Below are 27,379 nucleotides of genomic sequence, written 5' to 3' on the forward strand. Positions count from 1 at the left end.
CTCCGCCACTGTTTGGCAGCCCTTACAAGGTCTGGCCCGGCGGCAGGTGGCCAGGAAGGGGGAGAGGCCACTGCTGCCCATGCCCTCCCCTGAAAAACTATTATTATTATTATTATTATTATTATTATTATTATTATTAACCTTTATTTATAAAGCGCTGTAAATTTACACAGTGCTGTACATACAATCTTTTTAATTAGATGGTTCCCTGCCCTCAGACTTACAATCTAAAAAGACATGACATAAAAGGAGAAGGGAAAGGTGGTGGGGCTAGTAGGCTAATACATATAAAGTACATAGCAATACAGGAAATGGTTCGATAAAACAGGCATCAAAAGAACATCAAATAGCAAGCGACAATTATGCAATGCCTGGGAACGCTTCTCTGAACAGGATGGTCTTCAACTCTGTTTTGAAGCTGGTTAAAGAAGTGATGGCCCTTGCTCACGAGGGAAGAAGGTTCCAGGAGTGAGGGGCAGCAAGTGAAAAGGGGCGAATCCGAGATGGGGCAGAGGAAATCCTGGGCTGGGACATCAGACCTTGACTACCAGAACGGAGGGCCCTGGTGGGAAGGTGAGGAGAAAGAAGGTCTGATAAGTAAGGAGGGGCCAGTCCATGGAGGGCTTTGAATGTCGACAGCAGGAGCTTATACTGAATGCGGAAGGGGAGAGGGAGCCAGTGAAGGGATGCCAACACAGGAGAGATGTGGTCAGAGCGGTGGGTGGAAGTGATAATGCGTGCAGCTGAATGCTGGACAGAGATTAAAAGACGGAGGTGAGAAAGAGGAAGCCTAGCCAGGAGGACGTTACAGTAATCCAGTCGTGAGACCACTAGGGCATGGACCAGAATCTTGGCAGTAGAGGCGGAGAGATATGGTCAGATTTTAGCAATATTGTACAAAAAGAATCGACAAGCCTTGGCTGTGGTCTGGATCTGAGGGATACACAACAGAGAAGAATCAAAGATGAAACCAAGACTGCGGGCTTGCTGGACTGGTTGAATAGAAATGTTGTCCACAGAGACAGAAAAGGAGTGTTGAAGGGTGGGCTGAATTAAGTGACACCAAGGATAATGACACCACTGGCCAGGTGAAAACTTTTAAAATCTTAATCTAAGCATTTGGGAAGCTGCTTTTAGTCCTTTTAGAGCATAGCACTCTTTGCTTCACCACTGGTTTTACTTTGATTTTATAGGCTATAGTAATTTTTTTAAAATAATTTTAGTTTTATTATGGGTTGCTTTTGTATTTTCCTAGTTACTATTCATATTTATTAAATGTTTTCTACACCGCACAAACAACTTTTGTTGGTAGCCATTTTACTGTACAAGTTAAATAAACACAAAATATATTTTGTTTTGACAATACTTGTCTCTTGAACACATACACCCCTCAGAATTGCTTTCATAAAATTCCTTTAGACATATCTGGGCTTGAGTTGATTTAATTTATTATTTCAGTCTAGCAGTTACTTCCTGGAAACCATGGGTTAATCTTGGCTTAGGTTGACCATGTGAACACTGAGGGTTGTGTCTAAGAGATCCTGGCCAAGCTGTCCAGACAGGAAAAGCTGACAGTAACAAAGCTTGAGGAACAGTAGGAAGAGACCTCTAATGACAGGTGGGTCATAAGAGATGACATGGAGACTTCAGGTGATGAGAGAGCCAGTGAACACATGAGGAAGAGAGTCCACCTGGTACTTGCTGTTCCTGGCCCTTTCTAGCTGTGCTTGTACACCAACCAAGACAACATATTCCACTGTCACAGCTCTCATCATCAGGAAGCTCTTAGGTGGAATCACTTTTCCTGTATTTTGAAGCCATTGTCCCATGGCTTAGTCTCTGAAGCAGAAGAAAGCAAGCTTGCTCCATCCTTCAAATATTTAAGCATGGCTTTTATGCCACCTCTTAAGTTTCTTTTCCTCAGGCTAAACCTACCCATCTCCTTAAGACTCTCCTCATATGACTTTGAACATTTTGATCGCCCTGCTTTAGATACCCTCCAGTTTGTCAATACCCCTCTTGAATTGTGGTGGTTGCAGCATTCCAAGGACCTTATCACATGTAGGGGGGTTTGCGGCTCAGATCCGCAGTCACTCCTGTTCTAGCAATGCAAAGTGTGATGTTTTTCCACACCAGATCCAGAGTCACTCCTCTCTAGCAATGCAGATTGAGGTTAAAACGTCATGTTTTTCCACACCTGGTTGCCTTTCTGTTGTCCTTCCCAAGTGAGGGGTAAGCGAAGTCAGTTCGATTCCAAGCAAGTCACGTGATGCGGACTCAAGCAAAGGGGAGTGAGTGCACATTGTATTACCACACCAGAGGGTTCAACGATTCTCATCGCTCCCTCCTCCTCCCTCCTTTCCCACGGGTGACAGAGACCCCGGGAAGGAAGGGACTGGGGGGCTACCTCCTCGGTCCCTTCATCCCCAGGGATGCCCATCATCCCCAGGAAGGAAGGTTCTGGGGGAGCTGCCTCCTCGGACCCTTCCTCCCCGGGGATGCCCATCATCCCCAGGAAAGAAGGGACTGGGGGGCTGCCTCCTCGGTTTGGTCAGAAGCCAAAACCTTTCTCACTACTCTCATAACCTCCTTTTCCAGCTCTGTTCTTTTTCTACAACAGACTGTGCCTTCCTTCTCTCTCACACACACACACACCTGGCATGTCTTATTTTGGCTGGTTCTTCCTTCAGAGATACTAACTGCATCGGGATAGATCAAATAGATAGATCAGTAGCTGTTGATTTCCACCTGTCATTGATTAGATGAGAAGTCTCATCTATCACAATCGAGGACACAGACATACATACACACACCTGGAAATATAAGGGGGGAGGCCTTTTTAAATATAAGAGTGCTTTTGATTTATATTTCTGTTGGAGTTATGTGTGTGTGTCAAACTAGGAAAGGGGGAGTTACTTGGTGGGCAGTGTCAAAGGCTATGTAGCATAATGTTTTTAGTATGAACGAAGGGTGCAATGCTGAAATGTTATCAAAGGTGTGATAGGGAAGAGAGCAGTTCTGTTTGCACTGCACTTTTGAAAACAGTCCTATTTTGTGAGAGAAGAGCCTAGTGCAATAAGGCTCAATGTATTACAACTGCAGCCTTGCTTACTGCTTCTCTACATTTGAAGTTACAGGAGCAGTAATGTCTGCTTAGAAACTGGCAGCTGCTGGCTCTAATCCTGTGGATGCATTTGAGTACATTGAGTAAACATTAACTGGCTGCAGTTCTTGCACTCAGCTGTGTATGTCCAATTGTAAATATTAAGCTGAAAAGGTTGCCCAAAATATTTGTATTAATTGCTTGTTCAATTTAGGAGTTAGATGATTGGAAGAAAATAAAACACCTGAATTTCAAAAAATTGGAAATTCATCATCATCATCATCATCATCATCATCATCATCAATATTTATTTATATCCCGCCTCTTCCAATTGAGGATCGAGGCAGGTAACAACAGAGAAAATACAATATACAACAATAAAAACAACAAGCCCCACAAAACCCCGACCCAACCCTCCCTCCCAACTATAAAATTAAACAGTAAAAATAATGTTTAAAAAATACATACAATACATCAAAGTTAAATACAAATCACAAGTAAGAAAAATAATAAAAAGGGGATTCAATTGGTTCTGGACATTATCAATCGGGGAAGGCCTGCCGGAAGAGAAAGGTTTTTGTCGCCTTTTTAAAAGCCTTGAGTGAGGGTAACTGGCGAATCTCTTTCGGCAGGTCATTCCAAGTTTTTGGAGCGGTGACAGAAAAGGACCTCCAGGAGGTCACCTAGACAGGCCTTTCTAGATTGTAAAAGGTTTTTCCTGGAGGATCGGAGAGTATGGGAAGGATTGTATGGGAGGCGGCGTTCCTTCTAGTAGACTGGACCCAGGCCATGTGGGGCTTTATAGGTGATAACCAACACCTTGTACTGTGGCCGGAAGCTAATAGGCAGCCAATGCAATGATTTTAAAATAGGTGTAATATGGTTGAACTTGGATTTTACAGCGACCAGTCTGGCTGCCTTGTTTTGAATCAATTGGAGCTTCCGGACGTGGCACAAAGGTTGCCCCATATAGAGCGCATTGCAGAAATCAAGGCGAGAAGTTACTAAAGCATGTACGACCGTTTCTAGGTCCCGCTGCTCCAGGTAGGGGCACAACTGGCGTATCAGCCGAAGCTGATAACAGGCACTCCTGGCTGTCGCATCAATCTGAGAAGACAGTTGAAGCGACAAATCCAGGAGTACCCTCAAGCTGCGGACGCAGTCTTTCAGGGGAAGTGTAACCCCATCTAGAACTGGCAAACTTATCTCCATACCCGGATTGGGGTTACCTATCACGAGTACCTCTGTGAAATTAAAATATGAAGGCCTGAATTGTTTGGACTTTTCTGTATACAATGTATATATTATAGTATAGCTGATTTTATTGAATAATTATTTGGTAAAAGGAATTATGTGTCCCCCTGGCAGGACTGGGTGATATAAAAGTAGTTTATCTTAATTCTCCCCCTGCCCCCACTTCTACTGGAGACTTACCTTAATTGTTCTGTTTGGGATCTGGAAAATGTTAATAAATAACCCTGCCACAGAGCAATACTTCCTCTTGTTTGGCACAGACTGAATCAGAAACCTATTTTTGCTTGTTTTTGCTTGAATTGTGAAAGCTGAGCAGTCCAAGATTGCAATGCAATGCCGGAGGGGGAAAGAAAGGGACAAAAAGCAATTATCAGGACCCTAATAAAATCTGAATAAGATCCAATTATTTTTGTTCTAAAATTAGATGGTGCCAAACATTTTATTTTCTTGGGACCAGGTTTTAGACAGCTTTACTGTTCTTTATAATATATAAAGGCTGTTTTTGAGTTGCATAATTTGCTTGTGCTGGTTGTTTTTAGTGTCCTTAATAAGCATGGAACTGAAGAAACCTATTTCCCAGTGCTGATATTTTTCTCGTTGAAATGTTGAGCCCTTGCTTTCAGAGGCAGGAGAGCTAGAATTATTATTGTTATTATTGTTGTTGTTAGTTTTTGTGGGTTTTTTGGGCTATGTGGCCAAAAGAAGAGTTTGTTCCTGATGTTTTGCCAGCAGCTGTGGCTGCCACCTTCAGATGCTGGTGAAACGTCAGGAATAAACATGGCCACATAGCCCAAAAAACCCACAAAAAACTATGGATGCCAGCCATGAAATCTTTCGACTTCACATTGTTGCTGTTGTTGTTGTTCATCTGTATAGGGCCATAAATTTGCACAGGTCTTTACAGAAACAACCAGTTCAAAACATGAAATCCTGCCAGAGGCGTACAACCGAAGGATAATTCTATAAAGTATAAAATAATTATAAACAAATTAGGAAAGTAAGACACAGCGTGACAGAAGCAACTGACACATCCTCAAATATAAAATGACAAAACAATGTTAGTGTCAAATTCCAAAGAGGAATGGGGATCTGCATTCTCATTTTGTGTCAGTTTTCCTCCCATGACCATCTTTTCTGGTTGGATGGTGGGAGACTGCCTGGGAGGGGCTTGCTCAAATGCAGCACAGGCAGATGACAGCTTCCACTCGCCAGCCTTTGCTGCAGTCTGCTGCTGCCTGCCACTTGCTTCACATCCAAGAGCGGCTTGCAAGAAGGCTCCAGCATCTCCTTCCCTTTGCATTCAGAGCCTTTCTGGCATGATTGGATTTTTGCCTTGAAAAGCAGCCAGGATCTCTTCAGCTGCTCCCCTCCACTTCTGCTCAGGATGCTGGCCTCTGGATCATTGCCTCCTCCTCCTCCTCTTCCCTGCCTAGTCTAGGCAGTGCAGCATGGCTGGTGCTCTTGCCACTGTGACCTCTGCCGCTGCGGAGAGGGATGCTGAGTAATCCTGCTGTCAATGGGCGAGGACGCAGCAGCAGGCCCCCAGGAAATTAACCATGGCTTTCTGCGGGATCACAACTATGTGACTGAAGGTAAGGGGGGCAAGTGGGCACTGAGATGATCTGGCCTGTTAGCCTGGCCTGCTAGCATGGCCCAACCAAAATGTCTCCACCTGTTTGGATGAGGGATAGGTGCATCATGACAACTGTTCTCTCTCACAAAAGCAGGCTCTGAAGCCAAAGTGGCTGCCTTGCCAGGCACCTTTTGTAAAAGAAAATGACATAAACGAGATGCCAATTGGGCTTGTTGAGAAGAATGTGCACTGCTGACACTGTAGGACTAGGAGATGACTTGAGAGGTCTCTGAACATGTGCGGTTGCATTTTGGGATTACATCTATAGACATATGTGCTCTTTACCTTGCGCTATATGTAGAAGATATTTTCTTTACCTTGCACTATATGTAGAAAATACATTCTTTACCTTGCACTATATGTAGAAGATACATTTTTTACCTTGCACTATATGTAGAAGATACATTCTTTACCTTGCACTATATGTAGAAGATGTATTCTTTGCCTTGAGCTATATGTAGAAGACACATTCTTTACCTTGCCCTATATGTAGAAGATTTATTATTTACCTTGCACTATATATAGAAGATGTATTCTTTAACTTGTGCTATATGTAGAAGATGTATTCTTTACCTTGCCCTATATGTAGAAGGTACAATCTTTACCTTGCACTATATGTAGAAGATATATTCTTTACCTTGTGCGGTATGTAGAAGATATATTCTTTACCTTGCCCTATATGCAGAAGAAGAGTCTTGCATGTTAAGCCTCTATCGTGTGTCTTTCAACCTGCAAAATTATGTAAATACAGTCGGCCCTCCTTATCCACAGATTTTTTTTATCCATGGATTCAAGTATCCTCGGCTTGAAAATATTTTAAAAAGTATAAATTCTAAATAGCAAACATTGACTTTCCATTTTATATTAGAGACACCATTTTCTTTTTTCCATTATATTTAATGGGACCTGAGCATCCACAGATTTTGTTATCCATGGGGGGTCCTGGAACCAAACCCCAGTGGATAACAAGGGCTCACTGTACTCTCCTGAGAAACAACACCTATATTAGAGATTTATGATGAACAAATATATATTTTAAGGCAAGAAAGGGGTTTTTAGTCTGTGGTGCTGAGTGGCTGGCTTCCTAGCATATTAATGTGTGGTTTTAAAATGAACATCATGCATAACTATTTCATCAGCCTGCCTGTGTTGTAGAGCTGTGAACTTCCCAAGGATGTAGTCCTCTGTGAGATAATGTCGTATGTTACTATAGAATTTGAACATGGTGGTGCATGGGGCTGGCCAGCTAGAACATCTTTTTCTTAAACTATCACACCAGTCTTAGACATTTCATAAATTTCTCTGTGTTTTATTATAACTGTCCAAGGTTAAACAGGATTAGTTGTACTAAAAGGGCAGTTTGTAGAGGAAATACTAGCTGGGGTTTTAAAAGCAATATGAAAAACATAGGCATTTTATGGTATTGCTTTCAAGGCTTTAAGAACACAAGAGCCTGCTTCATGCTGAGTCAGATAATTGCTCCCTCTAGCTTTGGAGAGTCAAATCTGACTGGCAGGAGGCCTCTAAATCTTCAGGCAGTAGGAATCTTTCCTACTGGAAGATCACTGGCATTTCCTGGTGGTTTCTTATCCAAGTACAAACCAGTCCATGCCCTGCTTAGTTTCTGAAATAAGACAAGACTGCGTATGTTCAATGTGCTGTGTGGCAGGTCTGCTAACATGTTCCATTTTGCTGTCTCAGATCTTCTGTCTGCATGGTTTTTATGACAAAAGTTCATGATAACTTTTGCATTATATTAAATTTAATTTACAATATATTTAAAAAGAGATGGGAAAGTCTTTTTTTAAAAAAACGGTGGCAAAAACATTCAGCATGAAAACTGCAGTGTGCCTGTATTAGATATGTAAGCCTGCATATTTGGGCAGTGGTATTTAAATAAAAAGCAAAGTCTGCAAAGATCCAGGGTAGCACTGGTATTCTCAGCAGTTATCACCTGGAGGAACAAAATAATTTCCCCAACTGGATCATCTTTTTAAATATTAAAAATATGTTTCATATCCAGAAAACAGAGATTCTTCGTACCCTTTAAAAAAATTGCTGATCACACCATTGACTCATGTTCTCATAGAGACTCACATTTGAGCTGCATTTATTTTTAAGTTTTGGTCACTTTTATGCAAGAATACCTTGAAGGCTATGTCAGAACATAAGAGCACCACATACTGTTTATAACAACCTGAAATTACCTCTTATTTTCTCATGACAAAGCAGGTGTGGAGTTTTTTACTTCTTTAGGATCTATTTCATTTCAGCTTAAGAGTTGCTCGCATACACATACACTCCAACTGTGAAGGGGTGATTGTGGCCATCCTCCAGCCACCAATGGCTATGCATTTTGACCGTGTGGGAAAGGGTGCACATCCTCTACAATGACTTTGTGAGGGGATCTTGTAGCTCCTTTGAGAGTACTGGTAACAGAAAGAGAGGGGCTGGTAGCATGAGCTTTTGTAGACTTGAATCTACTTCCTCCACTCCATGCATCTTAGGAAGTAGACTCAAGTCTATGAAAGCTCATGCTATAAGCTTCTCTCTTTCATTTAGTAACAAAGATGAAACAAGATCCCTTCACATACTGATTTTCCAGACTAACATGGCTGTATCTTTGAATTCTACCACCAGTGAGTATGTATGGGCTCTGTCCAACTGGTATGCATATCCAGTGTTGTATGCTAGCACAGCTCCTTCACCTGTACATCAAATGTGTGGATGGCATGGCCAGCAGACCTAGTGGGCATGGAGATGGGTTAGTGTGTGACCTAACTTCCTATGTTCCTTGAACACATTGGTGCATTATCAGAACCCCATATAAATAGAATAGTGTATGATCAGTTACTATGGGGTAATTTAAATGTCTCAGGTATGTTCCCTCACTGATGTATCCATTGGTAATGTCAGCCTTTTGTTTGCTTTGCTTGCATGTTTGGACATTACAAATTTAAATCTTCCTGAAATAAATTTGTGGCCTGCATAAGAAATGTTCCATATGGAAAAGAAGTAAAAATGCCAGAAGATTTCTTGCCTTTGGTTTCTCTTGTTTAGACACTAGTGTTTGGTTTCTCTTTCTCCCCCTCCTTATTTCTTACAATTATAACTAATCTAAATATTAATATGTCCGGACTTGTAGATGAATAGGCTGAAATATGAATATGGATCAGCTGACTTAATTGGACTCTTAGGACCAGCCATGCCATAGGGATAGCCTGGGGATTATTCTTACAGAGGCACCAACATGGAAAATGTTACATCAGAATCTAAAATGCATGCTCTCCAGAAAAATCAGATGCCTGCTGATTTTTTTAATTACAGTGGGTCCTCTCCTTAAGCGGGGAATCCATTTCGGACCCCCCTGCATAAGGGAAAATCCGCCTATGCTCAAGCCCCATAGGAGATAATGGGGTGCGTGCATGTGGTGGCGCAGTGCACTGCAGTGCACATGCGCCATGGGTACACGCTCCATTTTTCTTCTCCCCATGGGTTTCTGTGTAAGCTGGAAGCTGCATAAAATGCATTCATGCATGGCACGGGCGCACTGTACAAGCTTTATGAAATAATGCTATACCCAAACTTACTAGGGGGTCATTCCCACTTACATTTAAACCGATTTGGGTTTTGTCTTCTCTCTGTGTTGGTAAATCGATTCCAAAAGGTCCATCGTTCCCACTATGAAAGTGGATCTTTTCGTAATCGCTTCTCTTTTGGCATAATTGTCATCCCCACTAGTTTGCACTGCTTCAAAATGAATGTCAATCATCTGTGCGTCATCAGTGGCATAAGTGGCAGTCTGGGGTCTGGGTGGGAAGAGGATGCTGGCAGGCACTGGTCCTCTTGGCTAGGAATCACTAAGAAGGTGCTTCCTCCTCAAAGGGCTCCATGGCATCGTTCTCCCTGCAGCAGGAAAGCCATATGTGAGGCAGCTCTCCGGGAACATCCCCTCCAGGCATCCCAATTAGGCCGGGCCACTTTCCCAGCTGCTTTTAAAGGGTCCCAGTTCCTCTCCCCTCCTTCTACTCCCATTTGGCAGAAGGGCGGGAGGGGGCCACCTTCTCCCTCTAAGAAAGAGCCAGACAGCAAGGGGTCCCAGGCGGGAAAGAGACAGACCCTGGGGTCCCCCTTTGCCTAAGAAAAGCCCAGCCCTCCTTTGGGGGGCTGCTTTCAGGCTGTTTTCAGGAGGCTGCCATCCCTCCGGTCTCCCCCTGGGGGGCATGACTCTCAGGATGCTTTCATCAGTGACATAAGCAGCAGCCTGGGCAGCCTGGCTTGGGAATTATATAGATACATATTGTGTGAATGGGAAATTGGAGGTGGGGGGGAATCCCTGGCCTAGCTCCCACTGGATTGGGAGGTGCCTTGCCCTTGCCTGCTGACATCTAGTTGGGTCTGGCGTTTGTACTTCTTGTTACTGGAACTAAGCTATGCCATTGCTTCCCCCCTTTTAAGTGTTAAAACACAGCCTTGAACTATGCTTGAAATTGGACTTGGGGCAGGGGTTAGCTGTGGGAGAGGAATGTGGGCATTGCCCTCCAAATAGGAGGAATTTGCTCCCCAGTGAAATTTTCCTTTAGTTCCTAAATTTCTAGCATTGCAAGAATTTACAACTTAACTTGAGCATTTATAAATATAGCTTAGGCACTCAAAGGAAATGGACAGGCAAAGTTACCAAGGGAATGCAAACACAGCAAATAGAAGAGTTCTAGATGTGAACAGTTTTCAGAGTCTTACTCTCTGCAGTAATAGAAATCTGCAGACTAAAGGAGATTGCAAAATTCTTATTTAGGAAGACAAGCCCTCATTAAACCCCAGTGTAGTTTCATCCCTGACTGGGGGCCAATACAATCCAGTCCTAGGGGCTCTTCCAAGCTGGTCCACAAAAGCACGAATTCTTGTGATATAGCTTCTTGGTCTTTGCATCTATTCATTTCTGTTTGGGGGCAGGGGTGTCTATAGCAATTGCATGGATTTGCACTTGGGTGCTTCCAAAGGATTTTTTTTAAACATTAGAATGTGGTTTGCTGAAGTGGCCCTTATTATAGTGCAAACTATATTTGGAAAATAAAATGAAAGTTGGAGAAATGAAGGGAACATATGGTTCCCATATATCTTCAAATAAAAAGAAGCCCACTCAAGGAAGGGAATAAAATGTTTAAGCTGGTGCAAGAAATTGGCTGAATATAGTGTGGGACAACAGAAAAGTTGTTAAGACTATTTTGAAACCCCCTGAGAACTACAACAAGAAACACTGCAACCTTTCAGCACCATTGTCCTGTCTAGAGGACCACTAAGCAGCAATCAAGCTGTTGTATTTCACACCAACTGAAGTTTATGCTCAATCGTCAATGACAGCCCCACATACTGCAGTAGATATGAACAGTCTGCTAGTGGGTTGTGGAAAACCATGTCAACAAGAAGCTGCATGTGGTAAACCTGCTATTGTTAGTGGAATGTGCTTTGTGCCACAGGTGCTGCTTGGATGAAAAAAGATAAAAGCTAACTAGGCTGCAAAACTGATTCTGCCTCCCAGGAGCAATATCAGGCCTAGGAGAAGATCAACCTAACCTCTCCATCAGTCAGACAAGGAGCAGTTGCATGGAGCAGTTCTCCTCCACTCCCACACCAGTGAAGACACACAGACAGATCCATCTGTCTATAGCCCATCCTATTGCAGATGTAAGGGAAAGAGCACTCTGACCTATCTCTCAGACAGAAACAAGAACTACTACTTTCTATAAGAACATAAGCAAGGAAACACCAGTCTGACCTGAACTGCATTCAAATTCTTGCTTATATCTCGCCATCTTATTAAGACCCAGGAAGAAGCAATCTCTTTTCTCTTCATTTCCCTTCCCTTGGGTGCCCTATCTTTTGAACTAGGTAAGCAGGTGGCAGGACTGGTCTTTCTTATACATTCAGTGCTTCTCCTCCCACTGCTTTCTTTCCCTTGCTGCATTGCTTTATCTCCACTGTGCATATACTGTGCCACTATCCCACTTGGCTCCAAAGTGCCACTTTATTTTCATATAGAAGTAACTAGGCTTGTATTACTCTTTGTCAGTAATCCAAGTTGGCCTGTGCACCTCATATTTAATGAAGCCTGATTCCTGAGCTTTCACTGTTCATACCTACACAGAGTTATCATATAGCCTCTTAACCAGCTCCGTAAATCGGAACCCTGTGGCACTCCTCTCCAAGATGAAGATGAGCACCTTTTGGGTTTGGCCGGTCAACCAATTACTAATCCACAAACAGTTGTATTGTCTAGCCCACATTTTACTAGCTTGTTTGCAAGAATATCATGGAGGACTTTGTCAAAAGCCTTATTGAAATCATGATATGATATGTCTACATCATTCCCTTAATCTACCAATCTAGTAATTTTATCGGGAAAAAAAAAAGAAAAAGAAGAGAGAGAGAGAGAGAGAGAGAGAGAGAGATCAAATTAGTCTGGCATGAATTGTTTTTGAGAAACCCATGTTGATTTTTTTGTAATTATAGTATTCCCTTCCAAATGTTCACAGACTCTCTGTTTAATGATCTACTCTAGAATAATTCCTGGTATTGATGAGTTGGATATAATAGTTCTTTGTAAATTCACGCACTAGAAAAACAAAGCACATAGGTACAAATGCTCTTCTTCTTGTTTTTCTTATGCCTACTAAAGTCAACTCTGACCTATGATGACCCTTGGCAAGATTTATTAAAAGGAGGCTTGTCATCTCCACTCTCTTGGAGCAGTGGTTCCTAACCTTTTCTGTGACCCACACCCCTAGAAAATGTTTGATTAATATTTGCACTCCCTACAAAAGTAATATCACACTTGACGATGAAGATGTCTAATTTGTAATTTTTGAACCACAGACAATACTGAAGGTGAACATATTAAAATATACAAAGTAAGCTTCTAACTCAGTTAATAAATTAGATTCTAGTTTGTTCAGAAAAAAAATGGTTATGGCTCGTGATTCATCACTGAAGGAAACACGCCACTCTTTGTTGCACCCCCTAAAATTGCATCACACACACCCTGGGGATTCAGACTCCTCAGGTTGGGAACCCCTGTCTTAGAGTGAGAGAATGTGATTTGTCCAAGGTCACTCATTGAGTTTCCGTGGCTGAGCGAGGACTCAAAACTTGGTGTTCTGGAGTTCTAGTCCAACACTTAAACCACCATTGTGTTGGCTCTCTTAAGGGTGCTTAAAGGCATATAAAACCAGGATGCATGACTGAATGGATGTCTCCACACTCAAATCCGGAGAGTAGATTTGAGATGCAAGCCTACATTTCCTTCTCAGTTCTCATGTAATGGCCATTTTCAACAACTCCACTTTCCATGGTGGTGAAATCCCTTCTTAGCAAACAGGAATCTGGAAACCATAATCCATGATTTTATAACAAATAATTGACCATTGAAATCTGTGGGTAGGTGGGTACGTGTTTCTTGCAAGTGCTTGAGTTTGGACAGAATGAAGCAGCTGTTTCCCTGATGGGTTTTCAGTGTAGGGTCATGGGCAAGCAAAACAGTCATACATTAGTATTTTAAGCACAAGTATTGATTATTTGCAGGATTGGGGTAATACAGATACTGAGTATTTGCAGGGAAAGTTCGTGAAATTTTGTTTGGAAAGTGCCTGAAAAATACAATGGAGGAGAATTTCAAGTTTGCACAAGTACAGGCATACCTCAGTTAACAAAGCTGCTGACAAATATTTTCCTTTTTACTTTTTTTCTTACACGGTCTTTTTATGTCTGCTCAGTCTTCCCTTTCTTCTGGTCCGTTGTCTAGCTAGATGTTGTGTTTTTTTTCTATGTGTCCATCTGTTCTTTAAAAGTTAGAGGAGAAATTCAGGGCACAGGTTTCTCTGACTCCTTTGGAATCAGCTATCAAGATGTATCTAATTTAGCTCTGGAAATGTACTGATTATTTAGGAAATGTATATTTAGTCAAGAGAGTCTGTGTGGCGGTTTGAGTGTTGGACTATGACTCTGGAGACCAGGGTTAGATTCCCAAATCGTCCATGAAGCACACTGGGTGACACATTCTCAGTGTCAGAGGAAGGCAGTGGCAAATCTCTGATTAAATCTTGCCAAGAAACCCCCGTGATAGGTTTAGGATCACTGAAAGTTAGAAATGACTTGAACACACAGAAAAACAAAATATTTAGGCAAACACTATTGTTGGGCACTTATAAATTGTCCAACTTATACCAGGCATGATGCAGAGCTTAAAATATGATAGTTCCTACCCACCAATTTACAGTCCAATATAGTTGCTAAAAGGGAACTGGGGGGTAGTAATGGGGAAAGAAGAGGAAGATCAGGAAATTATATTCAGGAACCAAATTCAGGAAGTTATAAGATTCTTCCTAATATGTGGGCCATTACATACAGATAGGCTGAAACATGCACAGACCAGCAATGGTGTTGCCAGGGTTTCAAAACAGCAATAAGGGACAGCCAAAGTTCATGACATGCAGGGTTGACAACAGGAAATAGCTATTAACAAGTTTGTGTTCTGCCTGAATGTTAAATGAAAGTATCGATTTCAGGTAACTTAATCATGTGTTTCTCTGTAAAATTAATATACTGTCCACCTTCATAAACTGCATGATATACACTCCATGCCATCCTGTTTCTGATTTGTATGGATGGTTGTTAAAGCTGGACAGTGAAAAAATCTGATAGGAAGAAAAGCAACTCATTTGAAATGCTGGAGAAGAGTTCTACAGATATCATGGACTGCTAAAAAGACGAATAAATGGCTCTTAGAACAAATCAAGTCTGAACTCCCCATGGGAGCCAAGATGACTAAACAGAGTGCCATCATGAGAAGGCATGACTCTATAGAAAAAAAAAACTTGGTATGGTAGAAGGCAGTAAGAAAAGAGGAAGACCACATTACCAAAAGGTTAGATTCAATCAAGGAAGCCATGGTTCTGAATTTGTAAGACCTGATGATGATAAGATAACCTGAAGGTCTCTCACTAATGGGATCACCATAAGTCAAAGTTGATTTTACAGCAGTTAACAACATCATACATTTCTGTTGTTATGAAGGACTCACCCCCACCCCACCCCAAATATGGGAATTTTTGGCATCTTGTTCAGTCTGTATAAAAGGAAAGACTTTCAATAAACAAACAAACAAACCCTCCAATGAGGGACTGCCCTTCTGAGGGACACCAGCCACCCTATAAGGAACAAGCTTTCTAACCCTCAAATAAGGGACATCCTTTACAGTAAGGGACACCTGGCAACTTTATCCAGCAAGCACTTAGACCCTTGGCTAATGGTAGAAGCAAATGCCTTGCAACTTCTCCTCCTTTGAAGGATGAATGGATGTATTTGGTCTCCACTTTGCCACTATATACTTCCTTGGAAAGAAAGAGGATACCATCTCCCTTGGCCAAAGTGTACTTCAATTAATGTAATGTATAGTTTAACTTGCATTTTACTCACTATTAGCAAATATATACATATGAATATACATCTCAACAGGCCTTATACCTGTTTGGAAATGTGTGAGAATACTGAATCTCTCAAGTAGAATAATCACTTGGTGAGGTAGACAACATCCTGGTCCATGCCCACGCAGTCACATACATAGGCTCCAACAAATAAGATAAATAAGCTTTGTCTTCACTGTAATACATATAAATGTAGCTTAATTTACAGATTACTTGTTCATAATCAAACACACGTTCTGGAGGAAAGACAGGGAAGAGAAAAATGGTTCCAAGTTTGAGTGATTTAGGAACAGGAGGATGGTAAAGCAAACAAACATGAAGTCTTTGCACACTAGCAATTGGTGACCACAGGCATGCATAGGTTACTAACTCTAACAATAGTGTGTCAGACATTTGTCCTATCTAGCACAGTCTGATCTATGTTTACCAGCATTGGCTTGTCAATGAGACAGCAAAAGATCCTTCCCAGTCATGTTACACAAGATCAATTTGTAGGAAATGGCAGAGATAGGGTGGGATTTTCCATGTGCAAGATACTGCAAGATTTTTCTTCTCTAAGTTATGATGGGTGCAGCAATTATTTGAATGTGTCTCTTCACAAAATCTGGTTCTTCTACAGGTACACTGCACGGTCCTGTAGAATCCTTGTGAATGGTGTTTAATCAATCGGGGATCAGGGATGGAGAGTGGCATTGTCCTCAAGTCTTCCAACTCTGTGATTCTTTGAGAATTATAAAAGTCCAGTATGTTAGTTTCTTCCATAGGAGATGATAATAGTCATCCAATAGATACAGAAAGAAGTATTTGAAGACACATGGAGTGGTGCATGTGTGTATGTGTCCGTTGACTTATGGCAACTACAAGAATTTCTTAGGGTTTCCATAAGTTAATAGTACTTAGAGGTGGTTTTGCCAATTTCTTCCTCAGAAATATCCAGCACCAGTATTCATTGGCATGAGGGAATCAGTAGACATGGGAAAGAAATGGGAAAGTGATATTAACAATCCTAAGAGTATATATGCAGATCAGAAAGATCTGCAAAGTCTGGTCAACAAAAGACAATATGGGAAACCTCAATAGATGTATTTCTCATATCTTCTCTTTCCCATGCAAAACATATTGCATCTGTGTCACTTCCAGCAAAACCCATGTATTTCTGGAATGCACTTCTAAGACTCTTTTTAAATTGGAATTTGTGCTCTAGGTCACAAAATGTTCTCCACCCCAATTCTACATAATTGAAAAGCGAAAATGTATGCCTTGTATTATAATCATTTTCAACATGGAACATTTTAATTTGATAAATGTGCCCCTTAGCTAAAGTGATTAGAGAAAGACAGAATTTTTAATTCAGTCTGCAATTGTGAAATATTATAGAATAATACTGAATATTTTATAGAAGGAAAAAAAGAATTTGCCATCCTTTATGAATCCAATAAAATACAAATCAGTCTCTATTGTGATCTCTCTTCCCCCCTTGCTCTCATTCTCTGTGTACTCCCTTCTCCCTCATACATACATCTCCTACCCAAGTTAATATAACATAAAATTCAAGCAGTCCACATAACATGTCATGAGTTTTATTCTAATTTTAATTAAATATAAATGAGCTGCTTAATAATTTGTTCATTTTTGTTGGGGGAAATGATGGAAATATATGACTCTTGAATAATCTTATTAATAATATAGTTTATCATATCATCTGATTCTGTAGTTTCTAAATGAGAATGGTTAAGTGCATTTGAATTCTACCAATTAGAAATATAAGTCATGTCCTGTGTGTCAGGATGAGACTAGTTGCTAAATGAATTACACTGACTTTAAACAGTGCATTTGAAGAGGAGCTCCCATCTGAACACCTACCAGTGCCACTGTCCCCACCAGGCCAAGGCAAGCCACCCAGCAAGCTATCTTTTCCCACTGCAAGCAAATGGAGTGATGTATCAATTTGCTTACTGAGCAGGGTACCATAAAATGCTCCCCCCCAGGGAAGCTCCTTCCAAGAATCTTGGGGGCAACTAATCCTTGGTAGGTGATGAATCTCTTTCTCCCTGATGTTTTTTTCACCTGTGTTCCATTCCAGCCCTTAGTAGAAGTCCACAGATCAGATGGGGACAGAATGACCAAGTGCAATTTGCTCCAACAAGATTTAAAACCCACCTGAGGTATTTCATATTTCTTGATCAAGAATTCTCTCTCAGGTCTCACCCCTTCCCACAAAGTGAAAGGTTGAAAGTGGATGAGTCTTTGCATTGAAAACTAGCACTCCTTCTCTCCAAGATCATGCGTCCAGTATACTGTCGAAATGATGGATTTCTTAGAGGCCAGTGTACCTTCGTAGGACTGAAGCTGATGTCAGAACTGCCAGTATTGGTCTGGGCTCAGGGGACTTGAGAATGAATGTCTCAGGCTTATGGATCTCAGACTCTTCAGTGACACTTGGGCTTGCTGTCTCCTTTTGTGACACAGCTGGTTCCTCCACTTCTGTGACTAAGCCACTGCTGAACCACTACCACCCCAATGCTTCTCTGATAAGCCGAAGTTGGTTGAATAATATTGATGGAACTGTTGTAGCAAGGCTGAGACATGAAATTCAACAGCAGCATCCCAAGAATGGTTGTCAGGCCAATAACCTTTCCATTGCATGAGGTAATCAATAAACATTCTACAACATAATTGACATCTGGACCAGTTCATATCATTTTCCCCACCTTACCCCATTCAGCTATTAGTGGTGTCTCTAGCTATATGGTTGAAGGTACAGTGGTACCTCCACATTTGCTGGGGTTAGGGGTTAAGGACCCCTGTGAATGTGGAAAAACCGCAAATAAAAAACACTATTCTTTTTACCTAAGAGAACAACTTTCTAAGAATCTCCAGGTCCTTCAGTGCACCTCTATGGTCAACATCTGCCAGATGGTGATTATAGAATCAGGCTGGAGAACCTACAAACACTTAGAGAAGTGTTGTCTCTAGGAACTTCTAGGTTCTGTAGCATAACTCTATGGTCAACTTCTGGCAAAATTGCACTAGTGGACATATTAATCAAAACTGCAAATAATCATATCCGCAAAAGTCAAAACCACAAATGTGGAGGCCCAACTGTAGTTGAAAGCAGAGTTGATTACTTTAAGCACAGGAGACGATTCTTTATCACTGTAGTCAGACGTGTAGAGAGCAGATGGCGCCATGCCAGGCAATATGAAATTTTTTGCTGATGAAAATAAATGCGTGATCAACCCTACAGATGTGTGTGATCAACCAGGATGGCTGCAAAATGTTCATGCTGCAAAATATAAAGTTGTCTTGTTGTTCTCCCTCAAGGAATTATGGTTTTTGGAACAGTGTATATGCTTTCCTGTTTTGTAAAGGTGATCTCAAAGTTGATTCGGAAAACAATCCCAAGGTATCTTGTGCTGACTGAGCTTGTGTTCAGTTTGTAAGGGATCTAGGTTATAATGGTCAGTGAGGACCAAGATCTGACATTGGGTCCGCTTGTAGAAGTCTTGAAAATGGTTTTATGGCTAACATTTCTTGTGTTCTGAAAATGAGAATTTCCTAGAGAAATATGCATAGCGGCATAGATGATCTGCAGATATAGTGTTTTAAACTACATGGGCAGCATCTGTTTCTATAGTGAATGACAGCTGCTGATTTGCATGACTTAGCACTGTGCCTTAGTAAATCTCAGTTTCAGTTGGCCAAAAGCAATATATGCTTGAGGGTTCCAGTGGAATGGGTAATACACTTTCAAGAGTTTGTGGGTGACTGAAAGAGCATAGAAACCCTGACATACTTGCAGTAAGAACCAATAAAGTGGAGAAAATGCTGCATATCTTTTCACAATAGTTTAGGGAGGGGTTTGGAGGTTCTTAAACAGAGGCTGGATGGCCATCTGTCGGGGAAGTTTTGATTTTGAGTCCCTGCATAGCAGGGGATTGCATTGGATGGCCCTTGTGGTCTCTTCCAACTCTATGATTGTATGATTTAGAATGCTCCGCCAGAGAGCTCTTAGGCCGCACTGAACTACAAACCCCAGAATGTTACAGGAGGCAGCCAGAGCAGGAAAAGTGCAATAGCAACTGTGGTGACTTGGGGGGCTTTCCCTGGAGCCCTTGGCGCCCTGTACGTGGCCCTTTACTCCCAGGGAGTCCCCTCTTGTCACACTTTTCCCTCTAGGAGCTCCTAGATCTCCATTCTCACTCCCTGTTGAGCAGAATGGGACCCCTGGAGGTCCTATGTCGCGCTGCCACCACTCAGTGAATTATCAATGAACTATATTTCCCAAGCACACCCTGAGACAATGAACTATATTTCCCAAGCACACACTGAGACTTGCTTGAGAGAGAGATCTAGTTTCCTTTCTTGCTAACCCACAGCAATCAGTGACCGAATAAGGCACGTGTACAGGAGTACAGAGATAGCAGATGCTTTTAAAAGAAAGAAGTTTATTTTAAAAAGGGATAGAATAGGATAGAAAGAATTTATAACACTCTTGCAAAGCCCCTTTTGCCTTGCAGGTCAAAGAACATAGTTACAGAATTCATTCCAGGCAAGCCATTGTTGAAAATAACAAAAGGCCTAAACGCACTAGCTAACACATTCCTAACTACTCACAACAGATGGGATTTGTAGTCCTTTGGAGTTCCTGGATGCAGGGAGGGCCCCCTGGCCTCTCGACCTGCATTCCCTTGAGTCTGTGTCTCCCAGACTCAAAGAGACAGCATCTGGTTTCCCCCTCAGGAGAGGATCCAGGGAGAGACAAAAGACCGCATGGCTGCACAAGTCCTTTTAAAGAGTTCCCATAGAAAGTTCTTGAATCTCGCGGTTCTACTCTCTGATTGGTCCATTAGACCTTACATCAGCTATGCTGTCACAGCTCATTAGCATGTGATGTCATCTCTCATTAGCATGTTCCTCCTCCCAGATTAACCCTTTGTAGTTCAGGAGAAGTTCCCAGATGATTGGAGACCCAGCCATCACAGCAACACTATAAGACTGTAGTACAGTATCATGGAATATCCAGCTTCTATTTAAAAACCTCTAAGGAAAGAGACTCCACTACACTCTGAGGGAGCGTGTTCCACTGTTGAACAGCCCTTACTGTCAGGAAGTTCCTCCTAATGTTGAGGTGGAATCTCTTTTCCTGTAGCTTGTATCCATTGTTCCGGGTCCTGTTCTCTGGAACAGCAGAAAACAAGCTTGCTCCCTCCTCAATATGACATCACTTCAAATATTTAAACAGGCCTATCATATCACCTCTTAACATTCTCTTCTCTAGACTAAACATCCCCAGTTCCCTAAGTTGTTCCTCATAGGGCAATGTTTCCAGACTCTTCACCATTTTAGTAATCCTTCCAAATAAAATTTTCTGATGTCTGGTCATTGAAATACTGCTCTGAATCATTTGAAAATGGCCTTCTTTTCAAACTCCTTTAAAGGTTTGAAACAGGAACTAGTCAGTTGGAGCAAGATCTGGTGAGTATAGTAAGATGGTCTTTGAACTCAGACCCCAAATTCTTTAAAAAATAGATTGTCTTGCCAGCCTTTTGAGCAGGTGCATTGTCCTGCAAAAACAGAACACCTTTCTGCATCTTTTATTGCTGTTTTTCCTTCAATGCTTCCTTTAATCAGCACAGCAAATTTGGGTAGTATTCTGCATTAAGTGTTTGGCCTTTCTGAAGAGACAGTGTTCAAATTATGTTCTTTATCCCAAAAACTGTGGCCATGACCTTTCCTGTTGACCTTTGAATCTTGAATTTTTTCAGCTGCCTACTGCTGGAAAACCTGAGTGCTGCAATTGCAAGGACTGCTGTTTGGTAATGTAATGTAACCATGTTTCATGTTACTCATTAAGAGTGATGAATAATTCCCCCCAAAATATTATGAGATTGCTCAAAATGATGCAAAATCAACTTGTAGGTATCCACTCGATTTCATTTTTGGTCAGCATTCAAACAGTTTGGCACCCAATTAGCTGACAGCTTCTGCATAGCCAACAGTTCATGAACCCACTGCATTCCCAGGATATTTCTAGTGTCTCGGCAATTGTTTTAGCTGAGATTTTCCAGTTTACCCAGGTTACGAAATTTTCGGGATACGAAAAAATCCCATAGGGAATTATTGTTTCGGGTTACGAATGTTTTTTCGGGTTACGAAAAAACTTTTGGTGCTTTTTTCGGCTTTTTCGCACGGAATCGCGGCTTTTCCCCATTAGCGCCTATGGCAATTCGGCTTACGAAGGCTTTTCGGGTTACGAAAGCGGCCGCGTTACGAATTAATTTCGTAACCCGAGGCACCACTGTAGTTGAGTATGACAGGTACTTCTCACTCAATGTTTGCATCATATATTCATGGATTTCCTTTGGAGTTTTTTTCCCTACAGGAACAGGAACTTCATGACAGCATGGAGTTCAGCACTTGAAAATTCCACACTTTTTATTGGAATGGTTCTATCAATGATCTGAAAAATTCAGAAATTAGAGCTACAGTCCTGAAAATTTACAGTACAAAAGAACATTCTTTAAAGCTACAGTGACAAAATTGCGCTCAGATTTGGGGAAGTGGGTCAGGCAGAAAACTTTTCAGCATTTCCCCATAAGAAACTGGTGCATGCTTAATTTCCCCATGGTCTTTGGATTTTCATCTGAAATTGATCCAATTAAATGTAAAACAGTGAGTGTTGGGGGCTTTGGGAAGATTTGTTAAAATGAGGACAGATACCACTGTATGCTACTAGAGAAAAAAGATGTCAAAAGCAACAAAGATATATACAGTATGGAATTGGTCTGGTATTCTATTTTAGGCATGATATTACTGAACAATATTTTAAATGATTCACATAGTGGATAATCTGTTTGATACAGTTACTCTAGGTTATATTCAGTGGAACTGATAAGGAAGAGTTCTACTGTCAGTCAAGTGCTTTGAGTTAGGAAAAAAAATCTCATGACGCAAGTGTGTGGGTACAGAAAATGCTTAAAATTAGCATTGCAAAAGAAGGGAATGTTCTGTAGACATGGATATTCCTGCAGCTAAAGATTTGGAGAGAATATCTGGAAGTGTATGAATATTTATCATTTTAACAGGGGTGGGAAACATGCAGCTCTCCAGATGTAACTCAAAGCACTCTTCACCATTGACTATGCTGGTGAGGGCCAGGAATATCTAGACCAGTCTCGTCTTACCCAAAAGCGAACATACGTTATTCAGAAATTGGTATTAATAATAATTAATTAATAATTTGTTTTATTTATATACCGCTATTCCAAAGATCATAGCGGTGAACAGCAAGTAAGCTAATTAGCAAGTAAGCTAATTTGCCCCCAACAGTCTGGGTACTCATTTTAGCGACCTTGGAAGGATGCAAGCCTGAGTCGAGCTTGGGCCCTTTTGCTGGTCTTGAACTCGCAACCTTATCTATAGACATTTGTCATACACTGCAAAAAGCTAGCAGCACAAGATAGGATTAATAATTTACAGAGGCCTCAGTTCAACATCCCCCAGCATAGCATAAGGCTCTGCATATCTGCTGACCCGTATGCCACCCCCCTGAGGTAACATGAAAGTCCTTTTTCATGAGGTATTCTGTGTTTCAGTGAGAGTAGGCAGGATTGGAGAAGGTCTGACTACCTCCTCCCCATAGCTGGATGCATGACATCAGCACCAGTGGTGTCACTAGGGTAGATGTCACCCAGTGCAGTAACTCATGGTGCCACCTTTATGGACCTCTTCCTGTATCAGACCATACAGAATCCTTAGTAATGTTTTTTTTTTTGGTTTATAAATATTTTTATTGGTTTTATATAGTATTAATAACACAATCAATTTCTATATTATCGTACAGTTATTCAACACTTCCTTCATCTTGCTCACCAGTTGATAACCATCTTTTCATTAACCAGCTACCTTTTACAGTTCAGTTCTTCTCTCAGTGACATATCCGGTTATAAATTGTCTATTATACTTTTATCTTATCTTTTCCCCAAGTGTAAATTTCCTCTGTGGTGGCATATAAACCACTCTTCTACCCCTTTAATCATTTCTTTCTTATATTCCCCAAAGACTTTTTTACATCTCATATACAATCACTGCATAACTTCCCCCCTTTTTTTCATGTATTTGATCAAAGGTTCCCATGTTTTACAAAGTTCTTCTTTTGATTTTCCTCTTAAACTCGGTGTCAAATTATCCATTTCCATATACTCATAGAGTTTGTACAACCACTGATCTAAAGTCAGAATTTCTACACGTTTCCACCTAATAGCATATAGCACTCTTGCAGCACAAACCATATAAAATATCAGTTTCCCATACTTTCTTTCCATTGATTCTTGTTCTATCATACTTAATAGAATCTTTACTCAAGTTTACCTGCAATATCTCTGTCATAATACAATAAATCTCTGACCAAAACTCTTTAGCTTTTTTACATCTCCACCAGCAGTGATAGTATGTACAGTAGTCGTTTCAGCACCACATTTCCAGCACAAATTCTTAGACTTCTTATCAATTTTCGCTAAAACGTGTGGTGTTAAATGCCATCGATACTGCATTTTGATCATATTTTCTCTCAAACCAATACTGGGAATGTACTTCATTCTCTTTTCCCATTTCCCCCCCAATTGTATCAGTGGTATATTTTGACCCATATCTTTAGCCCAGTCTATCATACTTTTCTTTATCACTCCTTGTTCCAAATCATGTTTGAGTAGTATTTTATTTAAATGGGATATCTCATGTACACCATCTTCCTTTATTATTTTTTCAAATTCCAAATCTCCTTTTTCTATACCTAAAATGTTTTGATCAATTGAGAATCTTTCCATTAATCGTCTGTGCAAATTCCAATTGCTTCTAAAGCCTTCATTGAATAATTCAACTTCAGTTTTTCATTTCATTTGTCCATCTACTTTCTTAGTAATATTCCCATAGGTTGGCCATTTTTCACAGAACATTTTTTCATTATTGAAGAAAGCTTCATTGATAGAAGTGCAGAGTGGTATTTTTGAGAAATATATGTCCTTGACTTTCTGCCATACATTTAAAAGTGACTTCCTTATATAGTGATTGTTAAATTCACCATTGGCTTTAACTTTTCCATATACAGTAATAGATATCCGTGTAGGCCAAATACTAAACCCAAACTTTCTAAATTTAATATCTTGTAGTTTTTTAGTCTTATCCAATCTAGCAACCAATTTAGCACCAAAGCTTGATAGGATATCTTAAAGTTGGGTAGTGCTACTCCTCCTCTTTCAATTTCATCATGAAGCAACTTCATTTTTATTCTGGATCTTCTATCATTCCAAATAAATTTTGACAGATCTTTATTCCAATTTTTAAAAGGTATCTCATTCGTGATAATTGGAAGGTTTTGATATAAATACAAATTTTTTGGTAGAATTGACATTTTAATCACGGAGATCCTTCCCATCCATGAAATTTTCAATTTTTTTCCACCTGGTCATTTTTTCTTTATCTCTTTCCATACTGTCTCATAGTTGTTTTTATAGAGATCCATATTTCTTGTTCTCACTTCAATTCCTAAGTATTTCACTTTTTTTTCTAGTTGAAATCCAGTTTTCCTGCCAATCTCACATTTATCAGATAAATTCATTGCTAACATTTTTGTTTTCTGCTTATTGACCCTGAAGCCTGAAACTTCCCTGTAGTCTTCTAATTTCTTCATCAATATTTCAATATCTTCCACAGGTTTACCCAATGATATAGCCAAGTCATCTGCAAATGCGCTTATTTCTTGGTAATGTTTTTTTGTACTGATCTTCTATGTGACATATGCGGAACACACTTCTGCAGGGAATTTGATGGGATACCCAAAGGATTAGCACCAAATTTGGAGAGTATATTTGGGATGTGATTAAAGTATGATTACAAAGAAAAGAAAAAGAAGAGAAAGAATGGGAAATGGAGAAGGAAAGGAAGGTGCATAAAATATAAACATAAAAGTTAGTCCCACTGAACTCAACGGGACTTATTTTGAAGTAAAAGTACATGTGGTTGTATCATTAACCACTATATCACAACAATTGCACATAAATACTGTGTTTCAGTGTATACAATGTATTGTGTCATTTTTGAGCATGTTGTCCTAGCTGGTGGCCTGTTTCCAAATACAGTTCAGAAACCCAGACAGGTTAGGACCAAGGCTTTCATCATCTTCTGCATGTTATCACTCTCAAAGGCCCTGTAATATGTCCCTGCTTTCTCTGGTGCTACAACCAAGCACAGTTCCCAGAATTCCATAGCATTGAGCAAGGGCAGTTAAAGTGGTGTCAAACTGGATTATTTCTGTAGTGCAGATTAGATGTGAGTGTGATGATCCCAGGGGACTGGTAGCCCAGTCATTACAGCTTGTCTCTCTCACCCTCTCTTTCCTCGGTCACTTTCTCTTTTCCCTTTCTAGTCAGCCTGCCAGCCCTGTGCCACAGGTACAGCGTGAAGCATAATCACACAATAAATAACAATAGATTCCGCTGCCTGGGTCTGGAACTAGCTTTCCAATGAAGGTAGATAGCAGCAGCAACAGCAGCAACAACAACAATCAGGTGAAGCACAGCAAAGTAACCCAATAGTAATGTCAGCAGTAGTGAGCAAGGGAAGGAGGACAGTCCTCTCCCACTTGTGACTCTCCCAGTGATGGCATCGAGGCAACTGATATGGAGGAAGCGGTAACAGTGGCCATTTCTGTGTGAGGCAAAAAAGGCAGGTGGATGGATGGAGAGGTTCCCCCCCCAATTCATCCCCACTTATGGAGTGTTGGGGAGTTTAAAAAGTGGATGCAAGCTTCTTTAGGGAGCTTAGCTAGATGAGGAAATATACAAGTTATAGGGCACCAGTGTTACTGTGTGAAGAGAAGACAAGCTCTTCTCTGAAGGAATGCCATCCATCCATGCATCCTTGACTGAGGGGCCAGTCAGACTACCTTTTACCCCGAATCAGGAACTGAATTTTCCATGTGAAGTTCATATTCACCCCGAAACTTTCACAATCGAATCAGAGTCATGCACAGACGTTTTGGGGCAAATGCCCCTTAGCGCGGGTCTTTTCAACTCGGAGAAAAGGCCATCTCTTTTGAAAAAACCTGGGTTTGGCAAATATGAACTTGCCCCCGATCATGATCGGGTCAAGTTCATAGGAGGGGTTTAGGTCAGAGGGAGGGCAGAGGATGAGCATTCCCTCCCCTTCATCGGGGTGAAGGAGGAGGAGGAGGAGGAAGGAGCCAAAGGGTCCCCCAAAAGACAGAGGAGGATCAGGAGGAGGAGGAGGATGAAGGAGCCGGGGGAAAGCAGGGAGCCATGGAGGGCAATTGGGAGCAGGACCAGGAGGAGAAGGAGGGAGGCAAAGGGTGCCAGGAGAATCGGGGATGGAGGAAGACCAGGAGGATGAAGAGCCGGGGCAGAGAATGGGGCCATGGAGGGCAATTGGGGTAACGGAGCAGGAGGAGGTTCAGGGCAGGTCAGAGGGAGGGCACCGAATGGATCAAGCCTCTGCTCTCCCACCAGGGAGCTTTCTCTTTTTAATTTTTTTTAAAAATTATTTTTGACAAACTATGCACATGGTTTTAGCTTCAGGTAGAGATATATAGATAGATAGAATGTTGCTGGCTGCCTTTTTCCCTTTCCCTTTCATTCCCACCTCCAGCAGCAAGGTACTTTGCAAAAGGCATTTGCAAGAGGCTTTTTTCCTATGCAAATGCTACAATGCGAATGTTACAAACATTTCTCTTTCCAGTTCGGCAAACTGGTACAGAATGCTTTTGCTACTGTCTGTAAGGAATTCAGGGGTAGCTGAGAGAAAGCAATGGATGCATGGCATTTCTGGCACTCCGAGGTGAGGATATTATTATTATTATTATTATTATTATTATTATTATTATTATTATTATTA

General features: G+C 41.1%; 1 protein-coding gene across 1 annotated transcript in view; it reads left to right on the top strand.

Moving 5' to 3' along the window:
- The first annotated feature begins 5,841 nt into the window (after positions 1-5,841).
- Positions 5,842-27,379, top strand: part of LOC121931668 (serine/threonine-protein phosphatase 2A 55 kDa regulatory subunit B gamma isoform-like) — a 60,815-nt gene continuing 39,277 nt past the window's right edge. Inside the window, exon 1 of the mRNA XM_042469646.1 lies at positions 5,842-5,949. The gene's annotated coding sequence lies outside the window, so the exon portion shown is untranslated. The remainder of the gene's footprint in view (positions 5,950-27,379) is intronic.

Source organism: Sceloporus undulatus, chromosome 5, assembly GCF_019175285.1.
Source record: "Sceloporus undulatus isolate JIND9_A2432 ecotype Alabama chromosome 5, SceUnd_v1.1, whole genome shotgun sequence".
In the NCBI taxonomy this organism is placed as follows: domain Eukaryota; kingdom Metazoa; phylum Chordata; class Lepidosauria; order Squamata; family Phrynosomatidae; genus Sceloporus; species Sceloporus undulatus.